Source organism: Aegilops tauschii, chromosome 3 (assembly GCF_002575655.3).
Source record: "Aegilops tauschii subsp. strangulata cultivar AL8/78 chromosome 3, Aet v6.0, whole genome shotgun sequence".
In the NCBI taxonomy this organism is placed as follows: Eukaryota; Viridiplantae; Streptophyta; class Magnoliopsida; order Poales; family Poaceae; genus Aegilops; species Aegilops tauschii.
The window spans coordinates 22,908,716-22,928,104 of NC_053037.3; the positions used below are offsets into that span (position 1 = coordinate 22,908,716).

A 19,389-nucleotide genomic window follows, 5' to 3' on the forward strand; every position below is an offset into this window, starting at 1 on the left:
CGAGGCCGGACCAGTGATAGACTTTATATCCGGTGTTGTGCACTGTTATGGTGTCCCACACAGCATTATCACCGATAACGGCTCTAATTTTACACCCGAGGAAGTGAAAACCTGGTGTGCTAACCTGGGCATTAAGCTCGACGACGCCTCCGTCTATCATCCACAAACAAACGGTCAAGTCGAACGAGCTAACGGTCTTATCATGCGCGGCATTAAGCCTAGACTAGTGCGGTCTTTGAAAGAATCAGACAAGCACTAGGTTGAGGAGCTAGACTCCGTACTCCAGGGGATGCGGACCACGCCCAATCGCACTACCAGATACACTCCATTCTTCATGGTGTACGGCGCAGAGGCCGTTTTTCCCTGCGACATCATTCATGACTCACCTCGAGTGCGCATGTATGAAGAGAGAGAGGCTGAGCTGGATCGGCAAGACAGTCTAGATGCTCTGGAGGAGGAGCGCGACGTCGCAAAAGCCCGTTCTGCATTCTATCAACAACAGGCTTGCAGATACCAAAGCAGCGAAGTGCGGGCCAAGACTTACAATGTTGGTGATCTTGTTCTACGCTTGCCCGAAAAGAAAAAGGACAAAGTCAAACCCAAGTGGGAGGGTCCCTTCATCATACATGAAGTACTCACTGGAGGCGTGTACCGCCTGCGTGATGCATCGGACAATCGCTTAGAGCCGAACCCGTGGAACGCTGCCAGACTCCGGAGATTCTACGCCTAGAGCCGTACTCTTTGTTCGTCTTCTTCTCCTTTTGTTTCAAGTTTCTCTCTCTTTAAATTTTATTTTCTAGATCTATAGCTCTTGTGCGGCCAAACCGCACAGATATGACGTAGACATTCTTAAATGTTCATGCAATACCTGGGGGCTTCTTTTATAGAAGCTTATTATTATTTTCCGAGCATCAAGCTCACCACATATGTGTCCTTTCCTCATATGCACCTTTTGTTCGCCATTATATGCACCGTTATGACTTCAGTTTTTGCCAAGCTGGGTTGCCTGGCTCCTATGCTTATGCCCTACGTTCCCGTTTGTTCGGCTAGGGCATAAAGGGAGCACCTCTGCGATTGTTATAGCCGGGTCATCCGGACTTGTACCTCGGACTGGGTGAAGCCGAAAGCTAGCGTTCTTAAGGGAATATTTGGTCGGCGGACTAAAGACGTTATACCCTAATTACATTGCGAACCCCCAGATGTTACTTATACTGCGATTTTTCCAAACACAGTTCGGGCATGCAATCTAACGCATGTTCACCCAGGGAAAGGAACCCTTAACGGAACTATTCTCCCTGGAAGATGTTTCTTACAATCCACATGTAATATAACATAGCTAGCCTGATACAACTTGTCTGTTCAAGCAACTATGACCCCTACCACTACAGGAAACAGCTACTTTGCCGTCTGCCATGGCGGACGGCAAAGGCTCGAAAGGCGGACGGCAAAGACCTTTGCCGTCAGCCGCGGACGGCAAAAGGCTCCGGCAAAGAAGGCTACGGTAAACAGCTGCTTTGCCGTCTGCATCCTGGCGGCGGACGGCAAAGGCTCTTTGCCGTCTGCGGCGGACGGCAAAGAGGGCGGACGGCAATATTTGCGCTGTCAGTCCGTTAAGTGGCTAACGGCAGACCTTTGTTGTCCGCCACAGACGGCAAAGAGCCTTTGGTCTTTGCCATCCGCCTTATGATGTCATCTACACGTCACTAGATGGCAGGTTCTTTGCCGTCTGCCACTGATGGCAAAGTGCAGGTTCTTTGCCGTCTGCCACGGACGGCAAAGTCTTTGCCGTCTGCCACTGTAGGCAAACTGACCAAATGGGTCAGCTCCCAGGAAGCACAGTTGGCTGCCACGTGGCTTCTTTGCCGTCCGCGGCAGACGGCAAAGGCTCTTTGCCGTCGGTGGCAGACGGCAAAGAGCCTGCATATTGTCTGTTTTTTCTGTTTTTTATTAAATCCCACAATTTGCAGCACATATCACATATATAAGTTTCATATCCAGCACATATCCAACACATATCTAGCACATAAGTTTCATATCACATATCACATCAGTTTCATCCATACACATTGTTCATAAATAAGGAAGTTCCATCCATACACATTGTTCCATCCATATATATATTACAATGCAAAGTGTCATGAAGATAGCAAGCTAGATACAATGCAAAGTTTCATCAAAGGAAAAGCAAGCACTCCATCATAGCAAGCTAGCTTCCATCAAGTGAATGAAATCTGCAAAATGGTAAATAAGAAAGTTAGAAATAGGTGACTAGAACAAGAAGAAGACTAGAACAAGAAGTATATGTCCTTTATGAGCTAACTTAGGTGAAATGGATCATATATGAGCTAACTAAGTTGAAATGGGTTGTTTATGAGCTAACTTAGTTGAAATGGATCATTTATGAGCTAACTTAGTTGAAATGGGTCGTTTATGAGCTAACTAAGGTGAAGGGCATCGTTTTTGAGCTAAGTAAGGTGAAATGGGTCATTTTGGAGCTAACCTAGATGAAATGGATCGTTTTTGAGCTAACTTAGTTGAAATGGATCGTTTTTGAGGTAACTAAGGTGAAATGGGTCGTTTTTTAGCTCACTTAGGTCAAATGGATCGTTTTTGAGCTAACTTAGTTGAAATGGATAGTTTTTGAGCTAACTTTGTTGAAATGGATCATTTTTGAGCTAATTTAGTTGAAATGGATCGTTTTTGAGCTAACTTAGGTGAAATGGATCATTTATGAGCTAATTTAGTTGAAATGGATCTTTTTGAGCTAACTTAGGTGAAATGGGTCGTTTATGAGCTAACCTAGGTGAAATGGGTCGTTTATGAGCTAACCTAGGTGAAATGGGTCGTTTATGAGCTAACCTAGGTGAAATGGGTCGTTTATGAGTTAACCTAGGTGAAATGGGTCGTTTATGAGCTAATTATGCAATTTTTGACATAAGTAAGCTAAGTACATATCCTTTTAGAGCTAACTTAGGTAAAATGGATGGTTTATGAGGTCAGTAAGCTTATTAAGTCATTTTGGAGGAAAAGAAGCTAACTCTAGGTCATTATGGTAAGCATATTGGAGGAAATAAAGCTAAGTCTAGGTCTTTATGCATTTGTTAAGCAAAACACTAGAGAAACTTACCGTGATCAGGGAGGTGTAGGAGCGGGCTGGCTAGTGCCGGTAGCTGGAGAAGGATCATGCGATGCGTTTCTGGAGTTAAGCTGCACCAAAGATCATTTCCAATGTCTCGTTAGCATTATGACACTCAAATGTTAAGACTAGCAAGTAATGTCCATTCAAATTAAACTCACCGTGGTCCCAGGAGCAATCACTGGCATCGGCGGAGCGGTCTGACCGGTCTTCTCGCACACAGACTGCACATTTGGTTTTGACGACTCAGTCATACTAGTTAGTAATGAGACAAACACTACATGAATGTTTTGGCTAATCTGCAGAAGAAACTTACCACAAGGAGCTCGTACATGGCCCTTGCCTGCATGTCATTCCGTGCCCTCTCCTCCTCCATCATCTTTGTCGTCCTCTCCTCCAACTCCCGCTGCCTCTCCGCCGCCTCCGCCAGAAGTTTCTCCGTTCTATCTCTCTCACTCTGTATAGCAGCCTGCAACACCACTCACATGACCATTTGTAATCATTGATGGAAGCGCACACAATGTAATGGAGAAAGATAGCTGAGTACGTATCACTAACCTTGATGGCGAGTTGCACTGGCCGTTCACGAGGCCTTATCTCAGGAGCGGAGCTCGACTGGCGCGCCTTGATCTCCGGGAGAGTGCTAGGACAACGGATAAGTCCATCTCCAATGGCTATGGAGCCATGGGACCTCCCGCCACCAGATATCATCACCAGCTCTGGATCAATGGGACCCTGGCTCGGGTTAAAGTCCTACCCTTTCCTCGCCTTCCCCTCATCTCTATATCTCACGAGCTTGTTGTGGGAGGAGATGTTGGTGAAGTTGTTTGCATCATCGAGGTCAGACTGAGAGAAAGCCTTGACTTTCTTGTAAGAGCCAGTGTGGGCCATGGCATACAGGTCGTACACCTCTGGCACCTTATCCGCCTTATTGTGGCGTGCCTGAAAGAGAGAAACAATGAAAATTAGTAATTAAAGGGCTCAAGCTAGCATGATGAATGAATTGCATGAATCATGAAGCAAACCACATACCCAGTTGCGCCCGAATTGATATAAGTTGGAGCCGCCATGATGGTGTGGCACACCTTCCATTTGGGCACGTTTGTCCTTGGCCTGGTTGCGGAGGGCTAGCCATTCTTGTGAGCACCACTCATCGACCAACACCTCCCAACAATCCATCCGATCCGCACACCATCTCGGAGGCGCCTAAGTTAGCAAATAGAAACCTGAGCGCTACGGCTATGAATTACTAAATGAAGGAACTTAAGTAGAAGGCCTTAAGAATTACCTTCATGTACTGCTCCTTACTCAGGAACTTATCGCGGCACGCCGGCTTGGGCTTCTTGATACCACGCAAGGCGTAGTAGTCTCGAACAGCCTGCACCCGAGCCTCGTGCCGTAAGTTCTGGAGTAGGCGCTTGCAGACGTTCTGGATAACATTTGCGCACTCCTCCTCGTATCCCTCCTCACACCTGTAGAATGTCTGCAATCAAATGAGACAATATTGATTAGTACAATTAATAACTAGCTAGTTGAAGATTTTGAAATGTGTAAAGGAGAAATTACCCAGAACGTCCTGATCACCATGTCTGCCCTCGTGTCGCACACGACACCGTCGATAATGACATCCGGCGGGGCCGGGGCAGCCACGTAGTGCTCCCAGCTCAACCCAAGCTCTGGAAGCCGACCCTCACCAGGCAATGTGACAAACCCCGGGAAGTTTTGCCGGCAAAGAACTCCAAGGACGGAGTTGGGCCGGCGGACACTATGATGGTGGTCCCAACCCCTGCAGCATGACAAGGCCAACACATTAGTTATTTGAAGAAACGTGAATGCAGAAGGTACAAAAATATTAAATGCACTTACGTACCTCTCCCCATCAGGGAAGATCAACCACCTCTGCTCGCGGGTCGCCGGCATGGACGGGAGCCGTGTAGCACCACGCTGGTAGACGGTGCCACCCTCCTCCTCAAGATCAGTCGGCTCCCCGCCATCATCAGCATGGCCACTCGGCTCCTCGGGCTGATCCGGCCAGGTACCCCATCCGGACGTGTGCTCCTCCGGGGTCTCGTGGGCCGAACTCTCGTGGGCCGAAGGCCAGTCGACCCGAGGCTCGTGGGCCCAAGACCCGTGGACCGGAGGCTCGTGGACCGGAGTCCGTGTAGCCTCCTCCTCGGACGAGTCCACCCTAGCAGTCACGTGCTCGGGTGAAACAGCTGGGGGTGGCGGCGAGGAAGGCTCCCTAGCAGTCACCCTACCTCCTCTCCCGCGACCACGTGCCCCACCTCCTCTCTTCCTACCTCGTCCCCTGCTGGGCACCGCGGTGGACGAAGAAGGGCCCGGCGGTGTGGACATACTGTCCAGCAACGCTCGGCGAAGAGGTACGTCTGGAATCGAAGACCTCAGACCACGCGCCGAGGAAGAAGGGGCCTTGGCGCGCTCCCGACCAGCGCCCACCATCTTTCAACACCTGCCATGACAAACAGTAAACGAAATTAGTACAACATAAAAAAAGACCGACATGAATAATAATATGTGTATCACTTAAGTGTATCATCATCAAGTACAACATTAAAAAATTTAATACCTGACACTACTAATAATCTCGATCAGTATCACCAATAAATGCATAATCATCATCATCACTATAATCAATGACGGGCTCATAGGGTTCAGTGGCATCAACATGTGCAAGGCCACCTTGACGTAATCGGTCAAGCAATGACAGGTCATCCGCAGCAGTAACCTCTTCTTGTTCCGGCTCTTCTTGTTCCTCCTCTAGGGTGATGTCGGATTCACTGTCGCTGTCTACTTCAATGTTTTGGGGTGAAGTATAGCGGTTCTTGAAACGCTTTTTGGAAAGACGTGTCTCTTGGAAGAATTCTCCTTCATATGTGTCTGGGTTAATGTGAGGTTCATAATCCTCTTCCTTTGGGGGAGATAGTCTAGCACGTGGCGGCACTTCATAAACGACATCCCAACCTTTCAGATTTGGATTAGTTTGGCAGGCCCACGGTAGATAGAATACTTGGGTCGCCTGTTGAGCCGTAATATAGACATCAGGAACATCTAAATGGGTGCTTTGGTTGATTTCAACTAGACCTATATGTTCATGAGTTCTTCTAGTCTCCTTCGGCTGAAACCAATAACATTTGAAGACTACGACATTCGGTGGGTTTTCACCATAGAATAGAAGTTCATAAATTGCTTCAACTCTCCCATAATACTCGGTACCTCCTTCGCCGATAGCAGATACACAACAATTTGTAGACTTTCGGTCGGCCATAGATAGCTTTTTGCCATAGGTACGAAAGCGATACCCGTTGATGTCGTATTTGTCAAATGAACGGACCTTATAGTCAAAACCATTAGCGACTTGTCTCAATTCGGCATCCATAGACTCTGAATTAGCCTACAAGTTTAATATGAAAGGATTGTTGCATTACGCACAAATTAGCGAATGAAACCGGGATAGCCGCCTACAAATTAGCCTACAAGTCTAATAGAAATTACCGTTTGTTTGAACCAAGAGATGAAACCGGGATAGCCGCCACCTTGCTTTGCGAGAAGCTCATACTCTTCGACAGAATCCTTTTGGATCACCGCTCCATACGAGAATAAGGCGACGTATCGACTGTATGAAATATCCAGGAATAAGAGCAGTTCAAAGGAAATAGAAGTTGCGAAACTATGTACCGAGAACTTACTCGATGTACGGCCGCACTTCTATCAGGTTGTTGAAGATATACAACGAAATGGTCCGCCATTGTTCGTTATCCAAAGATACTGGATTTGAAACACTGGCTGGTGCGAGATTCCCTTTGAATAGGCTGAGGTTGGATCCACCCTTTTTAGGGTCGTCAGCATTGTACCGAGGCTTCGGATTATGCAAATGACGATTTTTGGCTTCGTAGTGTGCTGTCACGAAGTTTGCCGCCTCCTCAGTGATGAATGCCTCAGCCATCGATGCTTCAATTCTACGTTTATTTTTACATTTTTGTCGAAGCGTCTTCTGCATCCTCTCAGTTGGGTAGCACCAACGATTTTGCACGGGCCCCCCCAATCTTGCCTCGGTCGGGAGATGCAAAATCAAATGTTGCATTGGATTAAAGAAGCCCGGTGGAAAGATCTTCTCTAACTTGCAGATCAACTCCGGCGCCAACTCTTCCATTTCTTCTAGCACGCTAGGCGATAGTTATTTCGCACAAAGAACACGGAAGAAATAGCTGAGTTCTGCCAGTACTAGCCATTCATCCTCAGGGATGAAGCCACGCAACATCACCGGCATTACCCGCTCAATCCATATGTGCCAATCATGACTCTTGAGACCAAATATCTTCAATTTATCAAGATTGGCTCCCCTCTATAGATTCGCTGCATACCCATCGGGGAACATCAACTGCATTTTCACCCACAAGATAATTTCCCTCATAGCCGGCCTTCCAAGATTGAACCATGCCTTTGGCTTCGTCCAGTTCTGCTTTCCTTTCGGTTCTTTCATGTTTTGTAACGGCCTATCACATAGCGCCTCCAGATCGACTCTAGCCTTAGTATTATCCTTTGACTTCCCATCTATGCCGAACAATGTACCAAAAAGTGCCTCGGCGATATTCTTCTCAGTGTGCATCACGTCGATGTTGTGTGGGCAAAGGAGGTCTTTGAAGTAAGGCAGATCCCATAAGCATGTTTTGTGAGTCCAGGCGTGCTCAGAATTATACCCCTTGAAGTACCCTGGACGCTCGGGATCTGGCTCGAGAGCGTTTAACTGATCCAGGGTCTGTTGGCCTGTCAATGCATGTGGTGCAGAGTTTTTGACAACTCTACCTCTGATGAAGTTCTTCTTGTCTTTCCTGAACTTATGGCGAGGATTCAGGAACTCTCTATGCATGTTGAAGCAAGAAAACTTGCGACCGGCCTGAAGCCAACGAAACTCAAGAGCTCCCTTGCATGTGGGGCACGGGAACCTTCCATGCACACACCAGCCAACGAATAGCGCATACGCCGGCAAGTCATGCGTCGAGTACATGTACCAGACACGCATTATGAAGTTCCGTTTGCTATAGGCATCGTATGTCTTGAACCCATTATCCCAGGCTTCTTGCAATTCGTCCTTAAGCGGTTGCATGTACACATTCATATTTTTCCCCGGATAGTTGGGCCCTGGAATTATCAACGTCAGGAAAATGTTCTTTCTTTGCATAATCTGTCCGGGGGGAGATTGAGTGGAAAGACAAATACGGGCCAACAACTGTATTGGGCTGCCGTCATACCAAACACACTGAACCCATCCGTGCTGATGCCGACTCGAGGATGCCTCGGATCTGCCGCTTTGTCACCATGTAATTCATCAAACTTTTTCCACGCAACACCATCCGATGTGTGTACAATCATCAGATTCCCATCTGCATCTAGTTCGGTTCTTTTGCCCGTTTTGTGCCATGTCATCTGTCTGGCCGTCTCTTCGACCATGAAAAGACGTTGAAGTCTTGGTACGATTGGCATATACCGAAGAACACTAACGGGGATTTTGGTCTGTGTCTTCTCACCCATACCGTTGTCTACCACAACATACCTGGAAGACTTGCAAATGGGACAACAGTTCAAGTACGCATAGTCAAGCCTAAACAAGACACATCCTTTCTCACAGGCATGTATCTTATCATAGGGCATCTTCAGTGCACGGAGGATTTTGTCCGACTGGTACAGGTTTGCAGGCATTACATGGCCTTTGGGTAGAAAGCGTCCAAATACTGTCATCATTGCATCGTAGCATTCTCTGCCCAAGTTGAACTGAGCCTTCAGAGCCATTACTTGTGAGATGGCATCCAACTGACAAAGCTCAGTGTGCTCATGGAGCGGACGTTTTGAAGACTCCAACATTTCATTGAAGGCCTTTGCAGATTCCTCCATCTCCTCGTCCGAATCCCGAGCATCATCAAAGTCTTGCACCATGTTTTCCATACCGGTACCATGCTCGTCGGTGCGACGACGATCCACCTCAGCTCGGTCACGTTGGGCAGACTCACCATGAAATGTCCACACCGTATAATCGGGCGTAAAACCACTCTTCTGCAGGTGTTTGCCCATTTCAGCCTCTGTCCTCTTTTCCCAATTGCCGCACCGTAAACAGGGGCACCAGGTTTTCCTCTGGCCATTTGCAAATGCGGCTCGCACAAACCCCTTGGTTTTTGTGAACCATTCGGTGCTCCATTTGTTCTGACCAGTGTGACCGGTGTACATCCACGCACGATCACTCATCTTGACTTTCAGAGCTACTAGACACACAACAAATCTATATATATAATTCACCATGTATGTATTCATCAGTTGATCTACTTTGTCAATTTTATTACGTCCATGCAACCTACACTCTAATAGGTAATGATAGGTCCTAATCCCACCCGAGTATGTTTAGATTGGGTTCATTTTCCCATGCTATGCCCCGGATCCTACGCAAAATTTCGGCAGCACCTCCCCGCTGTTCTCCTGATACACGTCTCTGCAATAAACAGAGAGGATGTGTACCCGGAGAACAACAGGGGAGGCACTGACGAAATTTATGCGTCGGATCCGGAGCAAAGCATATGGGAAAACGAACCCAATCTAAACATACTCGGGCTATCCATGGATAGCGTTGGACAATTCGAAAGAATCAAGGTTATAAATATGCAAATGCATGCATATTTATAACTATGACGCTTTCGAACGGGAGACACATATTGGTTACGCATACTGATGATTCAAGACACATATATATCTAGCTATCAAGTTTCATCGGAATAGATCAAATAATTAATGGGGGAGGAGGACATGTCATTTGTGCTCACCCACGAACGAAGGGGCAGAGCTCGTCAAACGCACGGCGAGGTCGTCGAACACCAAACCTCGCAGCGATGAAACAACTGCACATTTAAAACTACCCGATCAACACAATTATATATGATGTTTTTCATAACAAAATCGAAAGATATATGACCTAACTAATAATTCACAAATATATGACCCCGTCGGCTTCTGGAAGGCCAAAGAACACCTTTTCCGGGTCGGGGTCTTGGGGTCGGGGTGTCGGGTCGGGGTGCCGGGTCGGGGTCGGGGTGCCGTGTCGGTGTCGGGGTCGGGGTGTCGGGTCAGGCTCGGGGTCGGGGTGTCGGGGTCGGGGTCGAGGTCGGGGTCGGGGTCTCGGGGTCGGGGTGTCGGGGTGTCGGGGGTGTCGTGTCGGGGGTCGGGGTGTCGTGTCGGTCTCGGGGTGCCGTGTCGGGGTCGGGGTGTCGTGTCGGTCTCGGGGTGCCGTGTCGGGGTCGGGGTCTCGGGGTCGGGGTGTCGGGTCGGGGTGCCGGGTCGGGGTCGGGGTGCCGTGTCGGTGTCGGGGTCGGGGTGTCGGGTCAGGCTCGGGGTCGGGGTGTCGGGGTCGGGGTCGGGGTCGGGGTCTCGGGGTCGGGGTGTCGGGGGTGTCGTGTCGGGGGTCGGGGTGTCGTGTCGGTGTCGGGGGTCGGGGTCGGGGTGCCGGGTCGGGGTGTCGGGTCAGGCTCGGGGTCGGGGTGTCGGGGTCGGGGTCGGGGTCGGGGTCGGGTTCTCGGGGTCGGGGTGTCGGGGGTGTCGTGTCGGGGGTCGGGGTGTCGTGTAGGTGTCGGGGTGCCGTGTCGGTGTCGGGGTGCCGTGTCGGGGTCGGGGTGCTGTTTCGGGGTCTTTTTTTTTTTTTGCCTACGTGGAAGGCTTAGCACCTGTAAAAGGTGGAGCATTGAGAGAGGCCTAATAGGAGCCGATGTGCTCCGTCTGCCCATAGGCCCAACAAACCCGGACGAAGAGACTACATCCTTTGTTCATCAACTATTTGAGTGTTATAACAATTGATAAATGTGAATTTTGGAAGGAAAAGAAAACTACATGTGCGGCTATGCCTGTGAAGTTGCCGGTTGCTGATGCTAAACCTGTTAATGGGTTGTTGATCTGTGCGACATGTTTGTGAGAGGACGGATCCTTTAGATGGTGGGCTTGGATCGGTCATCTAAATGGGTGGGATGCGATGTTGAATGGTGTGGACTGCAGGTGATGGGCTGAGCTAGCATCCAAAGCATAGATCAAGATAAAAAAGGAAGTGTGAAAAACCTTGGCAAAGCCATGGCCTAGTTCAGCCCTAACTAACATCCGCCCATGTTGCCACATCCTCCTCTTCGTAAATATGAGCGTGTTTGGTTGCCTGCATAGTTTTTTGCTACTTTGCCTGCATAGGTTAGCCTCTAGTCCCGATTTGTATCACGAACCGGGACTAAAGGTGCTAGTGGGATCCCAGTCTGACACCAGCCTGCCACCACCCCTTTAGTCCTGATTCGTGTCACGAACTGGTACTAGAGGTTCAACACGAACCAGGAATAATGATTCCTGCCTCCCTAGCCGTTGGAACCGGCATTAATGATCATGTTAGTACCGGTCCGTTTACAAACCGGGACTAATGTGAAGTAATTTTTCTACGAGTGCTCTTATCCCCATGACCACTTGTCAACTACGTTGTGTTTAGTTCTGGAAAAATTAATTTACGTTTTTTATTTTTACGATTGCCTAAAGAAAAGGCTGCGTTCCTGAGAAGCGACGTCTTCGCATGTCGTGGCGTGTTGAAGCGGATTTTGATGGGCTGGGGTATATTTATGCACGGTCACTTGACTTCCGTGGTCGTCTCATCGGAGTACAAATTACTGGCCATGACAAATGATAGTAGTACAAAAGTGAGGAAAGAAAAAGATAAAAGGATGGACAAATAATAAGTTTGAAAAAGCAATTTGACTAGCAGATCGTGCCAAATCACTAGTTCAATACAAGTATTAATTGATGTTAAGCAAGTGTAGGGAGAATGCACCAGGTACTCTAAGTCTGCTTCCAATGCATTGGTGCTTACATGAGGTGCTAAGCATATTAAATATTTTAGGAACTAAAGACCTCAACGCATAGGTGCTTAACTTGTTGGTGCTAAGTATTCTTCATTTAATAATTTTGCAACTAAAGTTCTTCATGCATTGGTGGGATTCTTCCATTTAAGTGTTTTGCCTAGGTTCTCGCGCTTGGCATTGTTTCTTCCTGGGGTCACCACACTCATCTCTCGCCTCTTAATTACCTTGCCACATCAGATTTTTTGCCTACATGGCAGCCTTAGCACCTGTACAAGGTGGAGCAATGGGAGTGGCCTAATATGAACTACTCCCTCCGTCTAGGTGAATAAGTCATCTTAGGTTATGCACCGTGACCAAGGAGGGGAAACGAGAGAACTTAATGTTTATTTGCTAATTAATAGCATTGCATGCAATGAACTAAGCACTGCATGTCCTGTTTGGTAGTCTTGAGTCATTGAAAACATGTACGCCCCACATCTCTTATTTATTGATATGTCGAGAAAGAAGAAACGAGGTGGGAGTTAATGCACCGCGCCTAAGTTTTTTAGGATTATTTGGTTTTCGTAAGGTGACTTATACACCTAGACGAAGGGAGTACAAGAGTTTGAAAACTTAGTCACTTTTAACTGTTTCTATTCCATCGATCACATTTTTTTTGCAAAAAGGTATTTCAATAAATGGACATATATCAGGATGGAATTTCGGCCCCACGCATAAGATTTGGGGACATTGTTGTAAGATCCAAATGACCAGTGGCGGACCTAGAATATTGGTCTTGGGGTTGCAAGTGTTCAAAACTAATGAAAATGTATACTATATATGGTATAATTTGATCTAAATAATATCATTATCTTGATAATTAACCATAAAAATGCATTAATTTGTCAGGTACTCATTGTTACATATATCTATACCTACTAATAAAAGATAGGTATTCTTAGTCCGTCATGCTATTTTATAGAAAACCCTTTTTCTGACATTAAACCCGCAGTAGATATCAAATATATTTTTAAATATTCATATCTTCTAAACCGTAACACCAAACTTAACATGTTATATATGAATTTTGATTAGAAAAATATATAGAATTTGAATATGGTGTTATTTTACCTGTTAACAATTTTCAAAAATACTATCTAGGGTGCAATCTTAACCAATAATGCATTATCCGTCTTTCTTTTATACCGGTAGTGATTTGGATTGGGGATGAACACCTCAGCAAAATCAGGATTGGACATGAAATTGAAGATAAATTTTCTAGAGACACCCAATAAATAAGGACACGCATAACAAGAAATTAAATAAGGAACCAATAAAAATGGGATGTCCGCTATAAAAGAAAAAAAATGCAGAGGAGATCCGATAAAGACGAGACGTTGTGCTATTCTCCTATATATAAGAAGAAGAAAGAGAGGACATGCATGGCAAAAGTAAAAAAGAGGCATGCACGACAAAAAATAAAATAAAAGACTCATTTGACAAGATATAAAAAACTGATGAAACATGGACCAATACCTATGACATGTATGGCAAGAAATAGTGATGAAATATAGATGCAAGTACCTACGTCCACAAGAGACCATACAAAATTATTATTTTTCCAGACAAAAAGACACTCTTTATGCTCAAAAAATCCAAATATCCAATTCTGAGCCCGGGCTCATCTGCACCGGTAAAGAAATAATTCAAAACAAAATCAATTTTTTTTAAAAAAATAAGAAAATCCAATTTTTTTGTGCATGATAGATAATTTGGTGCATGAGGTGCGCTCCAAATTTCAAAGCATTTGGACATTTGAGTAGCTCTCAGCAAAAAAGACAAATTGGATCAAAACAGTATACGACCAGTACACTATTTAACATACTCAAATTTGTCTTTTTTGTCGAGAGCTACTCAGATATCCAAATAATTTGAAATTTGGACCGGACATCACGCACCAAATTATCTACCATGCCAAAAAAATTGGATTTAAAAAAGTATTTGTTTTGATTTTTTTATTCAGCACTGGTGCAGATGTTCCTGCGAGGCAAAACGCCTCACTGAAATAATGTATCTTTTTAACAACTCTTCATGTATTTAAGAAATATGCATGTGAAAAAAATATTCAAGAGTTACCCTAACTTGGTGATGCTTAAACTAAAAACCGCCCTTGATGCACATATGTCTCTATAGTGTGCTAATGTATCATCGTCTGTTACCTCATTTCACATACGACATGAATAAATGCATGATCACTTGGTCGTTTGTTTGTACGGATTAAATTTATATGCAAACCGTGTTGAAATAGAATACCCGTGGAATCCTGAACCGTGTTTTCGTAGGCTAAGACCATCTTTATTTCGGCCGTAACTACAAATTCTCAGATATAGACCGTTTTTTGTAAAGTAAGGGTGTGCAGCTTTTTTTTTTCTTCCGTTGCAACACACGAGCCTTTTTGCTAGTAGTAAATTAAATTTTGCAATTTTGGAGGGGGGTGCCATGGCACCCACGGCACCCCCACTAGATCCGCCACTGCAAATGAGGCGATACATAAGCCATGTAAAAAATAAAACCTGTGTTGACAAAAAAATGATGATTGAGCTTTTTTACTAAACCTTTTGTTACAAATATTTTATTATTTTAGTAGAACTTGATAGTGTATTTAACATGGAATTTAATATATGTCTGTTTGGGGAAGGTGGTGTCAACAAACTAAATTGCCGGTTGTCTAGGCTAGAAATTTATGTCGGCTTGTATTTGTGTCGATCTGGCAACCGGATTTGTAGAAAGATCTCAGAACAAGATAGAAGTTAGCATGCATCTACTACCATTATAAAAGTAAGAGGGCAAATCCAACTTAGTGTATTAGTCGTCTAATCAACAATCTAACGGCCTAAAGTATCTGTTAACGAAAACTATAGTTAACGAAACCCCTTGCTAAGAGCATCTCTAGCAGACCCTCCATAAGTGGTCAAACCCGTAAGAATTTTGCGTTTTATAGTTTTAGGCGAAAAAAGTGTCCAAAACAGAAATCGTAAAAGTGGTTCAAGCCATAAAAAATTTAAGGGCCACCGTAAATGCACACCCGAAACCCTTATCTTTGGAGGTTGGAAGGCCGAATCTAGGAGGCCCCGTATACCGGTCAAACCTCATCGGAGCAAACACGCCGCCGCGGAGTTTGCCTAAATCCGCCCTAAACTTGCCGGAATTCATCACCGCACATCGGAAAAGGCCGCTAGACGCCGCAATCGATCACTGCCGGTTCGAATTGGACGAGTTCAACATCGCCGTGGCCTCCCATGACCTTAGCATGGCCGCCAGAATCCTCCCCACGCGGCAGGTAAAGGGGCACAACTCGCCTAGCAATAGAGCAAGGCGCGGACGACAGAGGCGACGGGGCGTGGCCGGCAAGGCAGGGCGCGGACGACGGAGGCGACGGGGCGTGGCCGGCGAGGCTGGGCGCGACCGGCGCGGTGATGGGGCGCTACCGGCAGGGACGGGGCGCGTCGATGGGCGATGGGGCGCGGCCGACGGGCGACGGGGCATGGCCTGCGGGCAACGGGGCGCGGCCGACGGGATTGGGCGCGGCCGGCTGGAGGAAGGGCGCCAACGGCCGGACTAGAAAAAGGAGCTCTTTATTCCAGTTTTAATGTTTGTTTTACAGTATCTGTTCGGACGCGCTAGTTTTCGACCCGTAAACGTGATCTTCGTGAACTTGCAAACGCGTTTTGCGGGTCAAATTTTTGCGGGATCTAGCTCTAACAACAACCTGGTACGGCACCCCGCTCCCGCTCGCTCCTCTGTCACGCGCCTCTCGCACGCCCGCACGCCTCTCTCTCACCCTAACCGCTCGCCCCGCCGCCGCCGCCGCCCCTTCTCGGCCCCGCCGCCGCCCCTTCTCGCCTTCAAGCCCCGCCGCCGCCCGTTCACGCCGACGGCCGAGCAACAGCAGAAGCACGCCCCCGACAGCCCACTCCGACGAATCCTTCGGTCAGGCATCTTTCTCTCTTTTTTTCCTCGTACAGGGCCGATCAATTGTCACGGTGTCCTTAAGCACAATGCTACTCATTTGTTCCGAATCTTCAATTGTTAACTTAATAAATACAATTCGCAGTAAAGAAATTGGGGCAAGGTAATGGGCAACTATACACATTCCACAGACTCAGTGAATTATACACCTTCCACACGCTCAGTAAAATATATAGTAATGTGTTTCATTTCCGCCGCAGGTCTCACCATCACAGGGTATCCCCTCATGCTTCTCCCTCAACTCTCCCAATAGGTAGGTTAATAGGATTCCTGACTCCTTTCTTTTTGTTGTTGATTGTAGTGATAAATATGTCTCCTGATTGGATATACACTTGCCTCAACGATTGGTCCTGCTGCAGTTCATGTACCATTTGCAAATTTAGCTACCTCTCTGTCATGTAGTTTCTGACGATCTTTTATGTGCCATGCCGACAAGGCCACAAGGGTGATTGATAAAAAATTCCAAGCAGGCTCCACGTGAGGTGAATCAAGGTAATCAATATGTAGTGAATGGGATATTAACTCCTCTCCCTCATGTTGTTGAATTATCCGTTCTATCTTTTAGGCTGGTTGATGTGCTTTGATTCGTGATCTGGGTCGGCGCATCTGTCGTTTTCAGTTGCAAAGGTGCGCTAGCTCATGCCTCTCTTGGGTGATTTAATTTTTTTTGCGGTTTCTCATAAACTGTAGTGTGTTATGCAGATGTAAAAAGCTATTCAGGGTCTGCATCCTGCCCAGCAGGTTCTTTGTTATGACGCAAGAGGAATTCCTTTCTTATTGACCCTTCAAGTGGGAGTCGTTTAGAAGCAGCTTTCGTGCTTTTGCTTTCTTCTGGAACTCCATGCAGATTCTGAGTCCAGGGAGTGTATTTGGCCCTCAGAAATAAATAACTTTGTTATGGTTTTTGATAAAAGAAATATGGACTTCCAAATAGCTTGGAAGTTATCGATTATATGCAGCAAGGCCATTTGATCAAGTTGGCTCTTTCTTGACACCATTTTCTATGCAAGCTATTTGAATACATATTTTTCAAGACAAAGTACAGAAGTGTGTTTGGGTGAGGCCTAGATTAAACATCTCGCATTTTGTTTCAGAAATCATCTCTACTTAAGTCCAAGAGGTCACCAGGTGAAGGGATGGATAAACTATCAGGTTGCATTAATTTGGATCTATGAAACTGGTAAAAGGATTATAGTTGCTGCAACTCCTAAGGTCAAGGTTTGTTCCACATTTCTATAATTTCATTTATCTCTGTACTAATTTATCACATATTATGCGTCTTTTCTCCTTTAGACTAATTATTACAGTAGAATATATTGGCCAATAGACTGCCATTCTCACCTTTGGTATTGCATATTTTTTTCTTGACAGCCTGTTACATTGGAACTTGGTGAAGAAGTCGTATTAGAGTATGTTGACATTGGCAAAAGGTACATGACGCATGCTGAGACATATATACGCTGTGTGAGGCAGAGGTTAAATGCTCTGTAAATAAAGAGAGACAACAAGGATTGGTGAGTTTATCGTCCCACTTTTGTACTGTTTTTATACAAGGACAACAATGAGTGACATATGTACTTCTCATCCAATTAGTTTTCTAGCATGTAAATGTAAGTATTTCTTCATGCACATGAAAAAGGGCAACCCGGTGCATGTAGCTCCCGCTTGCGCAGGGTCCGGGGAAGGGTCCGACCACTTTGGGTCTATTGTACGCAGCCTTTCCCTACATTTCTGTAAGAGGCTGTTTCTAGGACTTGAACCCGTGACCTCATGGTCACAAGGCAGCAGCTTCTTCATGCACGTGAGAAAGACAAATATTTGTTCATACATGTTTGAGGATATGTATAACCATACTATGGAATGCAATTGTGCTGAGGAGGAACGAGGAGGAGAGATGTGTGCTGCTAGACATATTAGCAAATTCTTAGTTCAGTTGATTACATTCATGAGTATTCTTCTGTTCCAACATACGGGCTTTGTTCAGTGCATATACAGATATACTATCTTATAGAAATATGTTGTTCAGGGATGAAGAGGTGGATAAGTTTGTGGCTTTACTTACTGAATGTCCAGATCCGTCTTGCTTCTCAGCCAAGGCCTACATTTATAGAAGACATATTCATATGTAAGTGATTTAAGGTTAATTGCCCCCCCCCCCCCCCCTGCTGTAATGCTCATCATCTTAATTCAGACATTGTTATATATATGCACCATGGTTCATGACTGTACTTTTTCCATAGAGCCTGTGCAAATCCATTTAGAACAGTGTTAATTTTTTACATTTTGCTACAGAATGTTGTGTGCTGCAGGTGTCTATACACGGGAACCAAAGAAGGCAACTCAGCAGTTTCTCCCTACCATAATCAAGATTCACAATGATAGGAGGGCAGAGAGATCATGCTTCCATGGAATCCATCCGTTTTCATTCCCTTGCTGCTTTCTTGTTTCTTGATATTCAATAGTCATATACCTTTAGGACTTGGGATGCGATTTCACATGCATCGCTGATGATAGTTGATGCTTTTGCCGGTTCATGATGAGCTATTTTTGTGTAAAGTTGCTATGCATGGCTCAGTTTTATTGAGCTTAGATGAAAATTTGAGTGGACCACCTAAATTCATACAAAAAAGGGGGCCAAGTACAGCCCCATATTAGAGACACGATGGGATGCCCATCCTGGTCACTATTAGATTTTGTCATTTGTCATCTAAGAGCTACTATTAGACTTGCAATCTTGAAAGGCTACCTGTATTTCTCAATTTGTTTGTGGACCTGGAATGGCCCTTATTTGGGCATAGGACATGCCAGTACGTTTTCTGAAAGTTGCAGGAGAGGCATGCTATTTAAAATAGATAAATTGAAAAAAATAATTATACCTCCATTGGTCAGGACCTGACCATGGAAGAATGAACACTAAATGTTGTCAAGTGAACTACATTGGTCAGGATCTCCACGTAATAAGTGTTATTCTTGCTGCACTCGCTCGGGCATCCGCATTGTCCGTCAACGGGTATGTATGGGCCGTCGCTTGGTACAGCCGCAGGGGGGGCTGGCCATTGAACTACATTGGTCAGGACCTGTAGGTAATGAGTAGCATGATTCATGTCTTATTTTGGTGATAAAGATATGATATCGATGCAGCCTAATGGTTTGCTGTGAGCGAAGCGATGCCGTTCTGTGAGGGAGGCGAGCGAGCCGACGACAACTGTTGTGAGTCGGGTGAAGCGGCACTGCAAATGCCATGTTTCATTGCTGCGAGCGGTGCCGCGGGGCGGCTGGCGTCGGCTATGGCGATGATGCGGAACAGGGTGCTACGAGCAGTGATACGGGGACCGATGTCTGCTGGGGAGTGGCGTACGTAGC

General features: G+C 46.0%; 1 long non-coding RNA gene across 1 annotated transcript; it reads left to right on the forward strand.

Annotated features, from left to right (window-relative positions):
- Positions 1–16,442: 16,442 nt before the first annotated feature.
- LOC120961953 (uncharacterized) lies at positions 16,443–18,684 on the forward strand. Its single transcript, XR_005771074.3, has 6 exons — positions 16,443–16,518; positions 16,592–16,653; positions 16,729–17,244; positions 17,398–17,540; positions 18,053–18,151; positions 18,319–18,684. It is a non-coding gene; the product is annotated as an uncharacterized lncRNA (long non-coding RNA).
- Positions 18,685–19,389: the final 705 nt, after the last annotated feature.